The 19148-nt window shown below is 36.2% G+C and overlaps 1 protein-coding gene across 2 annotated transcripts in view; it reads left to right on the forward strand.

Annotated features, from left to right (window-relative positions):
• atp7a (ATPase copper transporting alpha) overlaps positions 1-19148 on the forward strand; it is an 813847-nt gene that overhangs the window by 565670 nt on the left and 229029 nt on the right. The gene's annotated exons all lie outside the window — the stretch shown is intronic.

Raw genomic sequence — 19148 nt, forward strand, 5'->3', positions numbered from 1 at the left:
AAAACAGAATTATTGCATATCATTATGTGAAAGGCAAAGTAAATTTGAAAAGTCTAATCCTTGAGTAAAACACAGCAGAAAATTTGAGTGCTAGGAGAATGTGTTAAGAAACCCAATTCTGGTACCTAATATGACCAATCTGTCCTTAGTGAACAAAAGATAACCACCCTCACTGTCACTTGGTGAAGTTCAGAAACAGACAACCATTCATCCACACAATTAATAGCTGCTTTTGTGTGACTTTCGTGTTATGATCTTTCAGTTTGCCCTCCCTTGACCTTGTTAAAATTAATTCTCCTGGAAAAGTCAGAGTGATATGTGTACTTGGCTCAAAATGGAGGAGGGGAGGGGATATAAAGATAAACAGAAGATATACGGCATCAAACACACGCACACACACACACACACACACACACACACACACACGCACACACATACAGGTACATGTATTTGTGGTTTCTAAGTGCTCTTCAAAAGGTAATATATTTTATACTATAAAAATCACTTATTATTATACGGTCTTACACTACCACTACTATTAAACCTAACCCCCAAAGCAAACCTCTGGCAAATTGTAGCACGTTAAATATAATTTTAAGCATTTTAATTTAGGAAGACATAAGACATGTCCTTGTAAAACCACACAGAGAAGTGAACACAGATGTAAATGTTTAGTATAGCATGAAGCATAAGGCTGAATAGATTTTTTTCTTCTTAAACCTGTTTGCTCAAGGATTTAATAAGATCAGTCGTCCCTGAAGACTGCAAAAGATTAAAATGTAATTTATATTTGATATACCCTGACAAGACTGAACCTCCAGTTTCGGGTCTCATCATCAACTGAGCTGCCACAATAAACAGGAGTTAGTGTAACGCTGCTGATGATAGATGGTGAGTGTTAAGGGGCAGCTGTGTGGTCCGAATAGACTCAGTTATTTATAGCGACAGGCTTATAGCCAAACATGCCTGAACCGGTCTGTCTTTGAGAGTCCGATCTGAACCCAGACATGCAACACCTCAGCAGGAGATCCTACATCACTGCTGTTTGTTGAGGTATACATTTCAGACAGTACATTAAGGCTAGACTGCCATGGGCTGTAATCCATAAGAATGACAAGGGTACTTTAGATCTGGAATGGCAAGTCTTAAAAGTGGGCCATGTGACCTGTGTACAATATAAGTCTTCTGAAAGCATATGATAGCATTTTGTGGGACTTTTATGTTGTTATTCCCTGAAAATGTTGACATACTGTACGCCTTCGCTGTGCTTGTGAAATTTTTGAAGGAAATTATTTAGGATTTTAAAGTCGATTATTGTATGTGATTCCACTTTTTTAAAATTGTACAGTTAAAGTTTCAGCTTCTTTCATGCAGGTAGTTTTTCTTTTTTAATTTGTATACTTTACGTATATTTAAATATAATAATAAATAATAATCTGCAGGCAACGCTGGGGCGCTGTAGGAAGTCCTGTCGCCTCACAGCAAGTGGGTCACTGGTTCGAGCCTCGGTTGGGTCAGTTGGCATTTCTGTATAGAGTTTGCATATTCTCCCCATGTTTGCATGGGTTTCCTCCGGGTGCTTCGGTTTCCCCTACGTTCCAAAGACATGCTGTACTGGTGAATTGGGTAGGCTAAATTGTCCATAGTGTATGTGTGTGACTGGGTGTGTATGGATGTTTCCCAGAGATGGGTTGCAGCTGAAAGGGCATCCGCTGTGTAAAACATATGCTGGATAAGTTGGCGGTTCATTCCTCTGTGGAGACCCCAGATTAATAAGGGGACTAAGCCAAAAAGAAAATGAATGAATGAACGAATAACAATCTGCAAATATACTGCAAAAAATTACAGAAATGCCAAAACGAAAAGTTTTTTGTTTAATAGGACTGTTAATAAAAAACTTTAATAAAATTGAAAACTGAAAATGAAAAATTGATAAAAAAAACAAATGTGAAATATTAAATGACATAATTATACATAATAAAATACTGAAGTAAATCTGTTACCAGTCACCCACTAGAACCACTAGAGGGAACTCCAGCTATATGAACACTCCACTATCCATTCACCTGGACTACACCTACCAACATGCTTTGCATCTCACAGCGACACAGCTGCTTATTATTAAGACTAATTGCACACACTATATGAAACCACTCACATACACACAATTGCTCAGTCTTGTTTTACTGTTACAATGTGCACCATTTTTTTGCCTTTGTCTGTTGTGGTTTGGATTTTGACTGCTTTTAGATTATTGATTGTTTGCTGCCTGTCCCAATCATTTTGCCTGCTTACTGGATTATGTGTTAGGGTTCTGCCACTTCGGTTTTGTAAATTCCTGTTTTGGTGGCAGAGTCCAGACACTAGTTTTGTCTTGTCCTGTATGTTGTGCTCGGCTCGAGTTTTCTTGTTTTGTCATTGTGTGTCTCCGTATGAGTGCTGTCATGAGCACCCTTAGGCCATGCACACTGCCGCTTGATGCACACGTGCACTTTTGTACTTGTGTTTGTGTTTGTTCTGTCAGCATCACGCTGTTTCATTCTCAGCGTCAGTCTAGTTAGTTTTGGTTGGCACTGGGATGAAACATGCGCGTTGTATATGTGTGAGTGCATGGTAAAGTGTTTTCATTAATCATGTACTCATGTCTTGCATCTGTCTATGTTGTTGTTGTCTAAGCACATGACTCTGTGTTTACATTGTGGCCGTGTGCTTTTGTGGTGTGCTTTGTGAACACGCTGTTAATGAGTTCTCTCCTCTGCAGCGTGTTCTTGTCCCATTTTATGTGAGCACATGGCATGTGGTGTTTTCTTATGTCATGTACTCTCCCATCTATGGTCTAGTACCACCCTCCTTGTTAACCCATTATTAGTTTATTGTGTTCACCTGTTTAATTACTATTTATTTCTGTTTGTATTCTCCTTATGTTTGCTGTCCTGTGCCAGTTTGTCATCGATTATTTCCTTGTCTTGTTGTGTTCAGCCTTGCTTTTTTCTGCCAGCTCAGTCAAGTTTGTTTTTGACTTTTTGTTAGGGTTTTCCCCCTCCTGCTAGTTTGTTTTGCCGTTTATTGTATTTTATTATAAATAAAACCCCATTTTGTCTGCAATTTAGTCCTCTCTCCTTTTCCCTAACACGGATCGTAACCTTATGTTTTGGATTAACCCTGTTGTTTCTGTCTATGCCTGTTAACCACTGCCTGTATGAACATCCTTTACTTATATAAAGCTCCATTTTTAACTGTACCCCATTGTACCCTCACATGCATAAAAATATTGTTTTACTTTACTACTTTTAATTCTGTTTTAGGTTGCACTTTATTTTGATGGTCGTTGGTTGAATTTAAGTTACATTGCATCTACTCACCAACTAACTCTAAATAGATTATAAGTAGACTGTTAGGTTGGGATTAGGGTTAGTGTAAGTTGAGACGAACATGCAAAGTTTCTTATAGTCTGATAAATGTCTGTTGAACGAGCAGTAGATATTATGCAGACAGTCTTCTAATACTCAAGTGAACAATCAAAATAAAGTGTTGCCCTATTTTAACATTGCTTTTGCATTCTTATAAGATTCTGTAAATCTTAAAAGGGTGGTCTATAATGTAATTTTACGGCTTGGTTGTGTTTATAAGATGCAAAGCAATCTGTGCTCATATTTAACTTGAAGGAAATCGCATTATTTTTTCATATATCTCACTTTGATTATACACAACTACTCAGCTAACATGAAAACGACTGTCAAATTTCCTAGTTCCTCTGAAAGGCTCGCCCTTAAGGGACTCTGATTAGTCATCGTCATAATGTGCTGCTATTCGCGGATCGGCTCCATGTCACGCCAGGACAAGCATGCGCTTTTCTGCTGTGTAAACAATCAGTCATACTCCTGCCTGCTCTCTAAAATAAAATCTGACAAGTGTCTGTAACGAGTGAAAATGTGATGCGGCTCCTTTAAGAGCGTTTGCCTTTGTGTGTGCGTCTATGTGTGTGTTTGTGAATGTTGTCTGCGTCTATGTGTGTGTGTGTGTGAGTGAATTTTTTTTTTCTCTGATCCTTGGATTAAGTTATTTTATGTAATATATCGTGACAGAAGAATAAAGCACAAGATGTGGGATGCTACCTGTGTGAGCCTTGATTTATTTGTTACCAGGAGTCAGGTGAGCTATCCTGTATTTTTTTAACTCTATTCGTTACACGACATCTGTCACATATATCCGGAATATGCAGGTGTAAGTAATATGAATCATCCACATATCTTTTGCAACTTCATTATCTGAGATGTGAAACACTTGGAGAAGCTGCCTGAAGACAATCAATGCAGTTGTGCACAAACATAAGAGACACGAACATGCTGGTGGAGTGTGTATGTGTGTGTGTTTACAGCAGTTTGACTGATAAATATGAATTTGTAGCTAAATCGTTTGCCCGCAAAGCAGCATTACCCATTGTTTACATTGTTGCTACAGCATACCATTACATGATGAATTTTAATAATTATTATTATAATTACTATTATTTTACTTTTTAGAATGAAAATCAAAGGCAACAAAATTTTAAAGAGCCCATATTATACATGAAATAGGTCATATATTGGTTGTAAGGGTCTCCATCAAGTCTAATATGCATGCAAGGTCAAAAAACACTTTCATGGTCTTATAATCTGCATTTATTTTTACCTAATTATCCCAGCGACTCCTGTATGAATCGTCCAGTGATTCATTTGTTCCTAAACCCCTCCTTAGCGCGAAGCTAATATGCACTGATTGGACCAATGACAGCCTGTTGCGATTGGTCGACTGCCTTCAGTCAGAGAGTGAAATGCCAAACAGCTAATCAGCAATATAAAAGTAATCACAGTTCATACACACTCGATAGTGTAGACGTGGATTTTAGCTGCCAGTGGGTCAATGTAAATACAGTCCATGGACTTGAAAATTCAGACGACTATTTTATTGAGCAAAAACTCCAAAAACTGTCGAGGAGATCAAATAGCTTGTCTCACTCTGCTCTTTTCACAGACACAGACACACACACACACACACACACACACCTCCGGACAACAACGCGCGCACACACACACAAACACACACACACATACCTCCGGACAACAGCGCACGCGCACACACACACTACTCCTTCACGGAGCTCCATAAACAAAGCAGCACGCGTCCCGTTTTTAACGTGACTTTGCACGCGATAAGAGAATATAGCCAGTTAACCTGATACAGTACACGCGGTTACAAGTAACAAATCACAACTAAATACATTTGCAAGCTAGAGTCAACGAGGCAACAACTTTAATCGCACGTACTTACACTTGAAAAATGGAGGAAGAAACTAATCCTGACATCCATCAGTAAGTTACTCTTTACTGATCCTTCCTTTAACAAAGGCCGATGAAGTATTCTTTGTAGCCTGTAGTTTCCAGTAGTTTCCAACTGCTTGGTTATAATGCTGAGGTTTGATTTTTGGGTAGACCCTTGATAATATCCATCTGCAGAGTGACTTCAATCGACCGGCATGTTTGTGTGCATGTTTGTGGGTGTGTGTGTGTGTGTCTGGGTTTCTGCGTCAGAGGGCGGGGCCTCAGGTTTGAAATCTCCCGGGTTTACGCGTGCACGTGAATAACTTGGTTTCGTTCATACGTCATGGCAAAACACCTAATGACTCGGTATCAAGGCGACTCGTTTGAAGCACTATGAGTCGACTCTTTTATAGATGAATCCACCGTTTTAAACACTGTACTCTTACAGATTTAAGCCTTAGCTGGATACTTCACTTTACTTGGAGCTGTGCTACACACTACATGGAGGGGAATTTTCAAAAACCATAATATGGGCTCTTTAAATAAATGAAAATAATTTCCCTGTCAACAAGCAACTTCTTACAGAAATCAAAAGGGTAAACATCAAAACAGTGAACAATCCCTTTAAATCATTCTTTGTATGCAAATATTTGGATGTCTGAGCCCCAGAAAGCAAATTTAAAATGCCGGCCTCCCCAATAATACAGTTTCCATTATTCATACTCCTCTGAGTGTTGCTCTCTCAGTGGCGAGGGGCGAGATTGAAGCAGTGCCCCATATATTATGTGGCCTCGTGATGGAACTCTGTAGGCCTTTCCATAAATAATGCCAGTCATTTCTAACGTAGAACACATCGTATAAAATATTTAGCGTCATCTGGGGGCTGTAAAGCAGTGATGGAGAAGCAGTAAACTCCAGAGGACCCACTCTGTACAGCTGCTATGGTCAGTTTGTGACCAGATATTGTACTCCTCCTCTATTCTATTCACTATACACCGTTATGTTAGTATAAACATTATTCCTATAACCAGCAGTTCAAGAATCTTCTTAAAATGTTAAATTTGATTCATTTACTCCATGTTGTTCAAATATTGTTTACTTTCTTCCTTTAATGCAAAATGAGATCATGGACAGAAATTTTGAGCTTCTTTTTAACATATTAAGTGGACAGTGATTTGTAATGACTTCTAAAATACCATAAACATTTCATAAATGTCTTCTGACATAATTTTTACATTAAAAAAAACATCAGTAGTTTGGTGACATTAAAATATTAGATTAATTAATTAAAACCAATTATTGATGTTTTTAGTTACATAAACATTGAACAATAAATTTATTACCATATTTACTTATCTTTGTTCAAGTTGTTCATTGTTTGTTTTTAATACACTCACAACTTGTTATTAATTTTAACAAGCATAACTTTAGATTTTTAATAATGCATTAGTAGATGTTGAACTGTAAAAAATACTACACAAGATTGTACATACTTAGTTCAAGTCAGTAAATAGATTAATAACTACTAGACCATTCTTTTAATGGGTTACCAATACCTAATTTATAAATATTAATAGGTAACACTTTAGTTTAGGTGACATTTCTTATTCACAATTCATAATTTGGTATTAACAAACCACCGACTAACATTAACTAAAACTACTATCTTAATAAACTATTAATTAGCTGTGTGATAATAATTAGTAAGGTAGAAGTTGAATTTAGGTTCAAGGTAGGATTAGGGATATAGAATTTGATCATACTTATAACTACTAATGAACAGTTAATATCTTAATAATAGACAGGTATAAATTCAATAGTTATTAGCAAGAACTGTCCTAAACTAATAAATTGCAAGTTCATGCCATAAATATAAGCTAAAATTAAAACCTGAAAATCTAAAAAATAAAAATCCATAACAAATGCTAAATATATATTAATACATTAATAAACTAAAAATATTAAATCATATTAAAAGGACATTTTTACACAGTGGACCAGTTATTGTTATTTTCTTTAGTCATGATTTGTTTGCTTGCTTTCTATTCACACTGCTTTTGCTGCTAAGAGTGACACCATGTCTCTTGACTCCTGCTGTGTTTAAATATGTCTCTTAGGACGTGAAATTCAGTTAAAGAAAGCGCCATCTGTTTTTAAGAGATCTTAAAGTGCTGAGAGCAGAGGGAGTGAGGTACGTGATCTAAAACAGAAGTATCCAGGGAGTTTGAGAAGTGCTTTTAAATATTGTTTTCGTAAATATTTTTTTTTTCTATTTGCATCAACATTCACAGTTTTTGCCGAAAAATACAGCTGGCCAGTACAGCTGTACTCTAGAGAATGTGCTTTCAGTTTTTGTTGAATAAGGGAAACCAATTATACAACTATCAGCAATATATATATATATATATATATATATATATATATATATATATATATATATATATATATATATATATATATATATATATATATGACAGACAAAATAATCTAAGAGGTAAAACATCCACAGAACTGTTGTACAAACGAGTCAATTACTTTTGATTTATGCCATAAATATTAAGATCACCTCTCCAATTGGGTTAAAAAAAAGAAAACATGAACAAAAGCAAGATATGTGCAATTGTTATACATATTCACAGCTTCTTATACCATATTAGGCATTTTCTTTACCATGATGCAATCTTATTTTGGAGAAAATCTTTTTACATGTAAATCATGATTGTGCATAGAGTTATGTTCTGAATATGTCTTTTGAAAGTATTTCCAGCTCATTTTAATTGCAGAAAAAAACAGCTTTCTGCTATATCTCTAATTCATTTATTCATTTTGTTTTCGGCTTAGTCCCTTTATTAATCAGGGGTCACCACAGGATGCCCTCCCAGCTGTAACCCATCACCGGGAAACACCCATACACACTTATAAACACCCATACAGTACAGCCAATTAAGTTTACTCAATTCACCTATACCTCATGTCTTTGGGCTCGTGGGGGAAACCGGAGCACCCAGAGGAAACCCATGCAAACACAGAGAGAACAAACTCCACAATGAAATGTCACCTCGCTCAGCCGCGGCTCGAAGCAGCGACCTTCTTGCTCTGAGGCGACAACGCTACCCACTGCGTCACGGTGCTTCCTGCTATATTACTATATATGGTAATAATGTTAAAAATACATGTTAAATTCCTGAACACATCAAACACGCATTTAAAATAAGAAGAGGCATATGGGTTCAGAAAATGTGGAAAAACGGTGCTCTTAGGAAGCTTCTGCTGTGTATAATCCATAGAGGCAGTTTTGGGGTAACCATTGCAAGTAATGAAAGTTTCATAATCATATGGCTTTTTTAAAGCAACTAGTAAAATAGTGCATTACTTATTTATTTCTAAAACTATATCTGAATTACCAGTTACTATGTTATCCTATTTATTGCCTGACAGCAATCCTGTTCTGGTGTCCTGTTCTGGTGCAGTGAAATGTGAACAAACTGTAGTTTTAGCTTAAAAAATGAACATGTATTTACTCATGTTAGTTGCAAAACAAACAAACAAAACACATATTCTGAATTTTTTTAAATTTTGAAATATTTATTGCTGAAAAGTAATTTTCATTCATTCCATCTTTCACAAAATCCAGAGACAGCTAAGCTGAAATATTTGCTTGAACTGTGCCCTTGATTGACACTAATTTACATTTCCTTCAGCCTGAGGACTTCACTTCACAATTCACTTCTGGTGAAAAAAGGTCTAAAACTGGTCAAAAATAGAAGATTATTTTATACTTTTTAATATTACAAATGAGCAAGCCCAGTCTAGATGAAAAAAAAGTAATACAAAAATATAGTGCTCAGCATACATCGCATTTTGAAAATGAATATTTTTCTCCATTTTTCAGTGAATATAGGCAATCTATTTTGGTGCATTTAAACAAACGGATTTTTAAATTTTGAGCAAAATATTGCAAAAAAACATTTTAAAAAGATTAAAAAAATAAATGTAATCATTTTGATTTCAACTCTATATGCTGAGCTCTTTTTTAAAGTAACTAGGTAGAACATTTCCCCAAAAACTGTTTACAGACTACATGGAATTTACATAGATATAAAGCAATGTTACTGTAAATATTATTTAAAGTGAATATTATTTAAAGTGAAGTAAACAAAAAGTAAATCCTCAAAAATAAATGAATCTCCAAAAATACCTACAAATCTGAAGTTTGTTTGGGAAAACTGGGTGGGAACTGCTGAACTGCCTTGAAAATTACAAATAAGCAGAGGATCAAGTCAACGTACTGTACTTCTATTTGATGATGCTTTGACTTCTGCTATTCGGAATGCAGAAACTTTACAGTTCAATCTCACAAAACTGCTGAGAATGCAGACAGAACCTTATAATTCTAAGACAGCAACTTTCTTTGTGCATCTATATTGATAAAGTTTTTTTGTCAATAAATAAAAAAGACAGTTCTGCACACAGCACATCTCCAGAACTTCTTTGTAGCCTCATCTGTGTCCTTCCCATAGGTTGACTTGTCATTTACCTGCTACATAGAGTTGAAGTTTGATGTAGAATATTCCTTAAAATAAATCAAAGCCACCTGTTCTGCACTAAGATTCATGAAATGTTCAGCTATGACAATGAATGATGTAATCCCGTCAAATCAAATCTGCTCTTTTGTTTAATGTAATATTTTACTGTATTTCATAGAGTCAAAGCTAGACAAATGCTGTCCGATTCTTTTAAGGAAGCCTATCTCGATACATCTGTTCTCTCAGTCCAACATCACAGGCTAAAGCAGAAGTGATGGAGTTCGGATTTCCCTTCTAGATCTTCAAGTTTCTATACTGTAGATGTCAAAGATTTTCAACGCCACACGTCTTTTTTCACCCATGTTCCAGTAAGCATTTTTGTGATGTATGAAGTTTGCTTTGAAGCTTCTTGTTTGCTTTCAACTGAATCTTTTCAGATCTGTGAGCTGTTATGGGCACACTGATGAATAAGTTACAAATTATTTAACGGAGCTTCTCACTGCAAAACTTGTCAAGCTGTGTGGAAAATCTTTGTGGCATGTTGTATACAACCCTTCATTACTTTCGGGCTGATGGACTTGGCTGTTTCTTAGTTGGTTGAAAGTATTTCCCCACAGTAACAAGAGTCTGTACAGTTGGACTCCTCTTCAATTTTTTACTTCCCCCCCTGTCCGTTCTCCAGCTTGACAACTCAGAATTTTCCTTAGGCCATGTCCATCACACTGACCTGGATGGAGCGAGGTGAGCTGCTTCTATGAAATACCAACAGCCTTCCTTCTATATTTAGATCCTTCTGGTTCCATAACTACAAGCTCATGAATGACAAGTCAACCCATGAAAAGGACACAGAGAAATCAACGTAGAAGTTCTGCCACTGTGCTGGAAGTGCAGAACTGTCTTTCTTACTTTTTATCAATATAATAGCACATAGAAAATCACTAGCTCGGAATTAAAAGGTGCTGTCTGCATTCTTAGCAATTTTCAGAAAATTATTTTTCTTTGTGTGTTCCATATAACAAAACTATATGTGGAACCAATCTTTTCCATACAATACCCACAATTTATTCTAAATGTACAATTTAAAAGTCTGCTCAAACTTAGAAAAGGAGATTTTTGGAAGAGGTCAAATGAAAACAAGTATTCTAATTCTAAATATTTTGAACAGTGCTGAATTTAATTGAGGTGCTCAGTTAAATTTAATTATTCCAATTCACCTATACTGCATGTATTCAGACTGTGGGGGAAATCAGAGCACCCAGAGGAAACCCACACCAACACAGTGAGAACATGCAAACTACACACAGAAACGCCAACTGCCCCAGCCGGGATTCGAACCAGTGACCTTCTTGCTATGAGGTGACAGTGCTAGCCACTGAGCCACCATGCTACCTTTGCTGGGATAATTTTTTAAATTATATTTAGTTTAGACAGCAGCCATCTACTCTCACACTCTAATTCTAACTGTGTGACTGGTCTCTGGAGATTAGTATGGGTGAAATAAAATAATAAAAATTATTGTGGTAAAACCCATCATTTACATAATTGTTTGTTTTTATTTATTATAGTTCAAATCTTAGTACTGTAAAATGTAAAAAATTTCAAGACATTAAAAACTGAAAACTAAAAAGAAAACGGACAGTGCTTTAGAATTGACAAATTAATAAATGATTAGCTAATTGCTAAAATGTTTCACATACTGTATATAATTTCAATACTTTAAATTAAAACTATGCAACATTTTTTTTTTTTTACAAACAATGACAAAAAATATATGTTTATTCTTAAATTATGGACCCTATCATACACCCGGCGCCATAAGGCACAAGATGTGTATGGCACGATTTATTGTTATTTTCAAACCAGCGCAACCCTAATTTTCATGTTTTGTGCCATGTTGCTTAAATAGAAAATCCATTTGCACCACTTTGTGGACTCTTGGGTGTTCCGGTCTATAAAGGACGTGCGTTACGCCCCATTAACACAAGGCTTCAGCGTCAATGCTTTACAGAGGGCGTGTCTGAAGTTGGGGCTGACGTGGTCGTCATAGCTGTCTCAGCCAATGAAATTCTTCAGTAGGCCACAGTCTTAGCTGGTGTATTTGCATACAACAATCTGATTGGCTGACGCTTCCGTCAGTGCTTGAAAAGTTGAGCAAGTCCCAACTTCTGCAGGGAGTAACGCCTCTGAAGCGCTGCCGATGGATCCACAATGCAGTTCGGCAACGCCTTACGACACCTATTCAAAGTGAATGGGAAGCGTTGACGTTGACACCCCTTAAGGCGTTAAGGCATACTGTTAAAAACTGAACTGAAATTGACCAACTAAAAGCTGGTCTAAAGTTTAGCGCAGAGTGTGTTAGTTTTATATATATATATATATATATATATATATATATATATATATATATATATATATATATATATATATATATATATATATATATATATATAAAGTTGAAGAATGTTTAAAAAATTATTATTTTCTACATAAAAATGAAAACTACTACATCGAACCTCCATGTCTTCTTCATGTCGGGGGGCTTTTTTCAATTTATTCATGACAATTTACATTTGTATAATGTTATTGCTATTAGCAGTATTATTTATAATATGCATATTTATATTTGTTTCAATAAATTAAGTTTAGATTTGTCCATCTGATGGGTTTTGGAGGCGTATGCATCACCAAATGGAGCATAAGATTAGGATGTGCGTTTGGATAAAACTCTTTGTTGTTATTGTTCATTTATTAATTTTCTGGAAATTAGAATTGAATTTAGAATTAGTTTTGAAACAAATCTTTGCGCCCAACAAACAAAATAATTATGTAGGGTATAATGGACATTGGAGTAGGGTATAACTGTGCATTGGAGTGCGCAGCCTGCAACACAGAAAGAGAAAGTAATGAAGCCAAATGGAGGAGGCTCATGCTTTATCTTCAAGCTGCAGATGGTCTGTTTAACTGCTTTCTCACCAGTGAAGCATTCAGTTTTTCCACTAATAGGGCCCTGTCATACACCCACCACAATGTGGCGTAAGATTGCTAGTTTCAGCGTGGCGTAAAACGACTGTTGCGCCAAGCTGAAACTAGCGAACAACAATTGCTTGTTTAAATAGCAAATGCATTTGCACTCATATGTGTGCCCATAGGCTTTCTGGTCTAAAAAGGAGGGGTGTTTAGGCGCATTGCTGGCGCATTGCTATTTTGAGAAACTTTAATAGACTGTTCTATAGACCAGAACAAAGCCGGTCTAAAGTTCAACACAAAGCACGTTAGTTATTCGCCTCCTTACACATTTCTTATTACAAACAGGATGTACAGGAATACCAAATATCTTTAAATATGAAAAGGATTTAAAATATTAAGTATATATATAGGATATAATAAGGATATATTTGGGATATAAATATAAAGGTATAAAATATTACAAATCATATTATTTTCTAGCTTACATAAATATAAAAACCTTTATATAATATAAAAACTTTCATGCCTTCTTCATCCCGGGGGGCTTTTTCAGTTTATTCATAACAATTTGCTTTTGTATAATGTTATTATTATTAGCAGTATCATTTATTATAAGCATACTTATATTTGGTTTTAGACCATATGGGGCACAGCATGTGTATTTGGAAATAACTCAGTTTTTTGAGCACACTTCGTTATTATTGTTCATTTATTCTTTTGCTGGAAATTAGAACTGAATTTAGAAACAGTTTTGAAATAAATCTTTGTGCTTAACAAACAAAATTAATTATTTATAGGCTAATGGATGTCTGTACGTACCAGAAGTTTCCCTATCCATGAGAGTGAAAGCGAAAGTAAACAATGAAAAAACTCATATCTCATTCTCGCTCTGTAGATGCTCTGTTTAACTGTTTTCTCCCTACTGAAGGGTTCAGTTTTTCAAATTACAAAGTCCGTCATGTAAATAGCAAATGCGCTATGGCGCGACCCAACTGACTCTTAAAGGGGATGGATGATGAGACTCTGATTGGTTTATTCTCAAAACACTCCTATAACTCATTAAGAAAACAAGCTCAACCCTTTAAGACCATGCAGATTTTTCCGGCCTCATATTAGCAAAAGTGGATTCTGACACGCCCTTAATGAGTTTGCGCCCTACGCTTTGCACTTAGCGCATGGATCGTCAAAATAGAGCCCAAAAGTCAATCATGTAAATAGCAAATGTGCCATGGTGTGACACAACTGACTCTTAAAGGGAATGAGAGATGAGACTCTGATTGGTTTAATGCGCGTTATGCTCAAAACAAACCCATAACTCATTAAGAGAATGAGCACAGCCCCATTAGATTATGTGCCAGGGTGCAATACTTTTTTTGACTTTGCACCTAGATCATTAAAATAGAGCCCTGTGTCACAAATAACCTCAAAATCATCAAAACAGTTAAAACGTGGGAGATGTTTAAGAGCTTTGCATTTAAAAATGTAGGTCATCTTAATGTATGCATAAGTGCTGTATCATGTGGGTCATCTCCCTGTGTGAAAATTAATGCTTTTTTTTCCAACAGCATTATAATGCTCTCTGTCTGCTATGAATTTACACATGCTTAATATAACTCATCTTGACCTCTGAGATGATCCTGATTGGTCCCATTGTGTGCATACGAAGTGCTAATTGCCTCACAAATAGAACTATACAGAACAGTTAGAGGTCGGCTTTGTACTGTAGATAGAACTCTTTTGTTTTTTTATATAAAAGTTTCAAAATGTTAAGATCCAATACAAGTATGTTAGATACAATCTTATAATTGTAAGGTGACAAACTGTTTTTGTTTCCAAATGCAGGATGACAAAATTTATTATTTTTCTTGTAACAATGATTTATGGGTTATCTTACACCTCTATCCCTTCTTTTATAGTGTGTTCTTGGCTGCTATCCACTGCTTGAACGGTCTGGGGGTTTCTCAAGCATTTTAGCTGTCGGTGAGTTCTGCATCATCAAAAACTTCAAGCTGAATTTGCATATTTGCTGCTTAACCATCGAAATGATGAAAGGTCCATGGAGGTCTGTAAATGCCTTTGGTTTACGGGGGTGAGGAGTGTAATTGCTATGCCAGAGACTAAAATAAGAGAGCCATGTTTGAGATTCCATTATGTTGGCACTTTAACACTTCAGCTTTCAGGCTAGGTTGGAGCAATTGGCACATGCTAACACTGCACAGTGAATTCAAAACAAATCTGTTAATAGAAAATAGAGTTGTTCTCTTTTGACCTTGGTTAGGAGGGCTAAATCAACATGGATTGCCTCAGGACATTTCTGATGATCATTTGTTACAATTTTGCATTTTAGTTTTAAGACTTCCATTATGTGTAGAGGACACAGTCATGCCATTAAAGTGAATTTTAAAGGTTTCAAATTCACTAAACATGCATACTATGGTACAGTAACTGTAGTCTGAATAAACAGCAGTCTGTACTACATTTCAAATAGTATATATTTCAAGGAATGTGGATAACCAAACTGCTGTTTCTTCTAATTGACTTATGGGAATTTAGTATGGAAGTCAATGAGTACCAGAATTTGAATACACTTCACAATATGTGACCACAAAACCAGTCATACGTGTATTTTTTATTATTTCGGATTTTTTTTTTCAGTATTTTTTATTATTTTCAGTATACATCATTGAAATAAACAAGCTTTCCATTGATGTTTACAACTATTTAAAGCTGTATTCTGAAATTAAATACTGAGAAATATGTCTTTATTGTGCAAATGAAGTTCTTGGCAATGCAAATTACTTATTGAAAATTTAATTTTGATATATTTACAGTGGGAAATTTACTCAAATTAATTAAATCTTAAGGGAACATGATCTAATGATTTTTGGCATAAAAGAAAATGGTATGATTTTGGCCCTTGCAATGTATTTTTTGGTTCTTGCCAAAAAATATCAATGCAACATAAAACATATGGTTTTGTGGTCCAGGGTTACACATCTTCATTTGTGTTCAACAGACAAAATACATGGAATTTTGATTAAATGCATGTTATTTCAACTGTTTATAAAAAAAATATATATATATATATATATATATATATATATATATATATATATATATATATATATATATATATATATATATATATATATATATATATATCTCAAATGATTATGTACACATCCACTCGTTTATATTACTTATACTACACTTGTAGAATATACATATTAATTACTTTAATTAATATTATTTATGACTTGTTCAATTTAGGATGGCTTATGGCATGTTTATGTCCATTTCTGTCTAGAAAACCTAAATATACAATAATTATGACATTTATGACAATTATGAAAATTGTATTCAAGAAACTTTCACAACAAAATAATGTATTTTATTTCTTTCATTTAAAAAAAATGTGTGCAATGTATAGCAAATGGATTGTTGGCTTGTCATTTAGGATTTGTGAGTGATATTTTTTTTTTCAAAAATGGAAAATTGCTTACAAAATCACATTGAACAATGAACCATAAAAGTAAATGATGACCAAAAACATTCCATGTGTTAAACAGGTCACTTGCAACTGTTTTAGAAACAACTGCTCATTAGATTTAATTTTTTTTTTAAAAAGTTCATAAAAATTGCGCATTCAATTGGAACTTATTTATAAATAAATACTTATCCAGCATATGTTCTTTTTTTTCGCAGCGGATGCCCTTCCAGCTGCAACCCATCACAGAGAAACATCCGCAAACTCTCATACACTACGGTAAACTTTACCACCATACCCAATTCATCTATACTACATGTCTTTGGACTTGGGGGGGAACCGGAGCACCTGGAAGAAACCCACACGAACACGGGGAGAACATGCAAACTCAATTGCCATAAATGATGAATTAAATATATATATATATATATATATATATATATATATATATATATATATATATATATATATATATATATATATATATATATATATATATATATATATATATATACAGTTGAATTCGGAGTTATTAGCCCTCCTGAATTTTTCGCCCCCTGTTTAATTTTTTTCCCAATTTCAATTTAATGGAGAGCAGATATTTTTTAATGAAAAACTGCTTTCCTTCTAGCCAAAATAAAAGTAATTATCAGAACATAATGTATTTTATATTTTTCAGACATACTGTACAAATTTCCTTGCTCTGTTAAACATCATTTAGGAAATATATAAAAAAAAATCAAAGGGTGGCTAATAATTCTAATAACTTCAACTGTATGTCAAGTGACTGTCCTAATAAATGTCTCATCACATAATATTGCTGTTTTAGTCATTGTGAAATGCCATTAAAATAATTTGGTATAGTTACCCTTTAAAAATGTCCTGATATAATTTCATTACCAAACATCAGAAATCACCACACAAGTTAAGCGTAAATATTACCCATGGTGTTTCTTTAGTTGCACTTTATAACTTATATCTATATCCTGCACTCTCTGCTATTGCTGCTATTGGTTAGACCTAAACTGCATTCCGTTGCCTTGTACTAGTACAGTGTAATGACAATAAAGTTAAATTTAATCTAATCTAACAAGTTACAGTAACATGACTGTGTTTATTGGATTACATCTGTCTGCTATGAGGCTAAGTATCTTATTATGTGCTTATTATATGCTCTCAATTTCATTGGTTCTTTTATTTTCAAATGTTTTATGTAATAAGCCAGTTTTGAGCACAAGATAAATTCACAACTTTTGATGAAAATATATCTATTAATCCAATGATCTAAACGCTTAACTACCATATTAGCTGCTCTGTTAGAGAAACGTTCGAGGTTACTAAAGTAACCCTTCGTTCCCCGAGGAGGGGAACGGAAGCACTATAAGTGGATTTGATTGTAAAATCCACGCATTGGGAGGTTCGGTTCAGAAGCTACTCGTCTGAAAGAGTATTGAACGGGCCAATTAAGAATGAATTGGCAGCGCAAGCCTGCGCAGGTGAGCGGCATAAGCAATCAACTGAGTATATAAGCTCACCTGGCGCCAGCAGACGCTATCCTTTTTAAGCTGAAGAGACTTTCAACAGCTAAGGGACAGTCATTATGGCGACGGAGTATAGTGCTTCCGTTCCCCTCCTCGGGGAACGAAGGGTTACTTTAGTAACCTCGAACGTTCCCCTTCGGGGGGAACTTCAGCACTATAAGTGGATTTGATTGTAAAATCCACGCATTGGGAGCCCATTGAAAGCGCCATAATGACTGCACCTTACCAACACCCCCGATGAGGAGATAGTCAAGCAAGCGTGACGCACCCACATCATGGGGGGCGCGATCCTCCAACGTGTCCCTGGCCCTAATTTATCCTACTTCAACAGAAGTTTTACGGATTTATATATATTTTTTGGGAAGTCGTGAGCATCTAGATAATTCTAGGAAAATACGACAGTACGTTGGGAAGCGTGCAATCCCGATAGGGAGGACGCTGCGGAGGCCATCCGTTACCCAAGGGGGGATAGATGGCAGAATTTACATATGGACTAGCCCTAAAAAGGGGGAGTACGCATAGCAAAAGAGTGGTTAGCGGGGAGGGAAGACACGGGTCCGCCCAGGGGGGGGGGACTTAACCGTGGCTGAATAAGCATATGGGATCGCCTAGTGGGGACCACGCATAGCAGGCACCTTTACCCAAAACGCGGGCTGACCAGCGGGCAGACCTACAACGTAGTGGGCCAGCAAGTGACTCCTCCGCTGAGTCAGTGCTGGGGGCCACGGAGGAATCTGCAGGGCTCACCTGACAGGGAACTTTACTGACAGATAAAAAGGCGCACGTATCTCCGTGTTAGGGAAAATGGCGCAGCAAGCGTGTTTCAACACCCTACCGAATTGTTTCCTCAATCACCAAGGGTTACCTAATACCCTTGAGGAAACCGGCTCCACTCGCAGATTGTAAAACCTTGCAAATGTGTTGGGTGTCACCCAGCCCGCAGCTCTACAGATGTCTGTTAGAGGGGCGCCGCGTGCGCGCGCTCGAGAGGATGCGAAGCTCCGAGTGGAGTGCGCACGCGCTCTCGGGGGACGCGGCTCATCTCGGCTCTGATAGTGAAAGAAAGGCATCCACAATCTAGTGGGAACTTATTTCGGTACGGCACTTCCCTGCTGCCGACCGCTATAACAGACGAAGAGCTGCTCAGATGACCTAAACTCTGAGTGCGGTCCGGATAATACGCAAAACGCGAACTGGACAATAAATAAGGGCTGGGTCTGCCTCCTCCGAGGGCAGCGCTTGCAGGCTCACTACCTCGTATTAAAACGGAGTGGTAGGAACCTTGGGCACATATCGCGGGCGGGGTCTCATACGTGAGAGAAGCCAG

The sequence above is a fragment of the Danio rerio genome, chromosome 14 (assembly GCF_049306965.1).
Source record: "Danio rerio strain Tuebingen ecotype United States chromosome 14, GRCz12tu, whole genome shotgun sequence".
In the NCBI taxonomy this organism is placed as follows: Eukaryota; Metazoa; Chordata; class Actinopteri; order Cypriniformes; family Danionidae; genus Danio; species Danio rerio.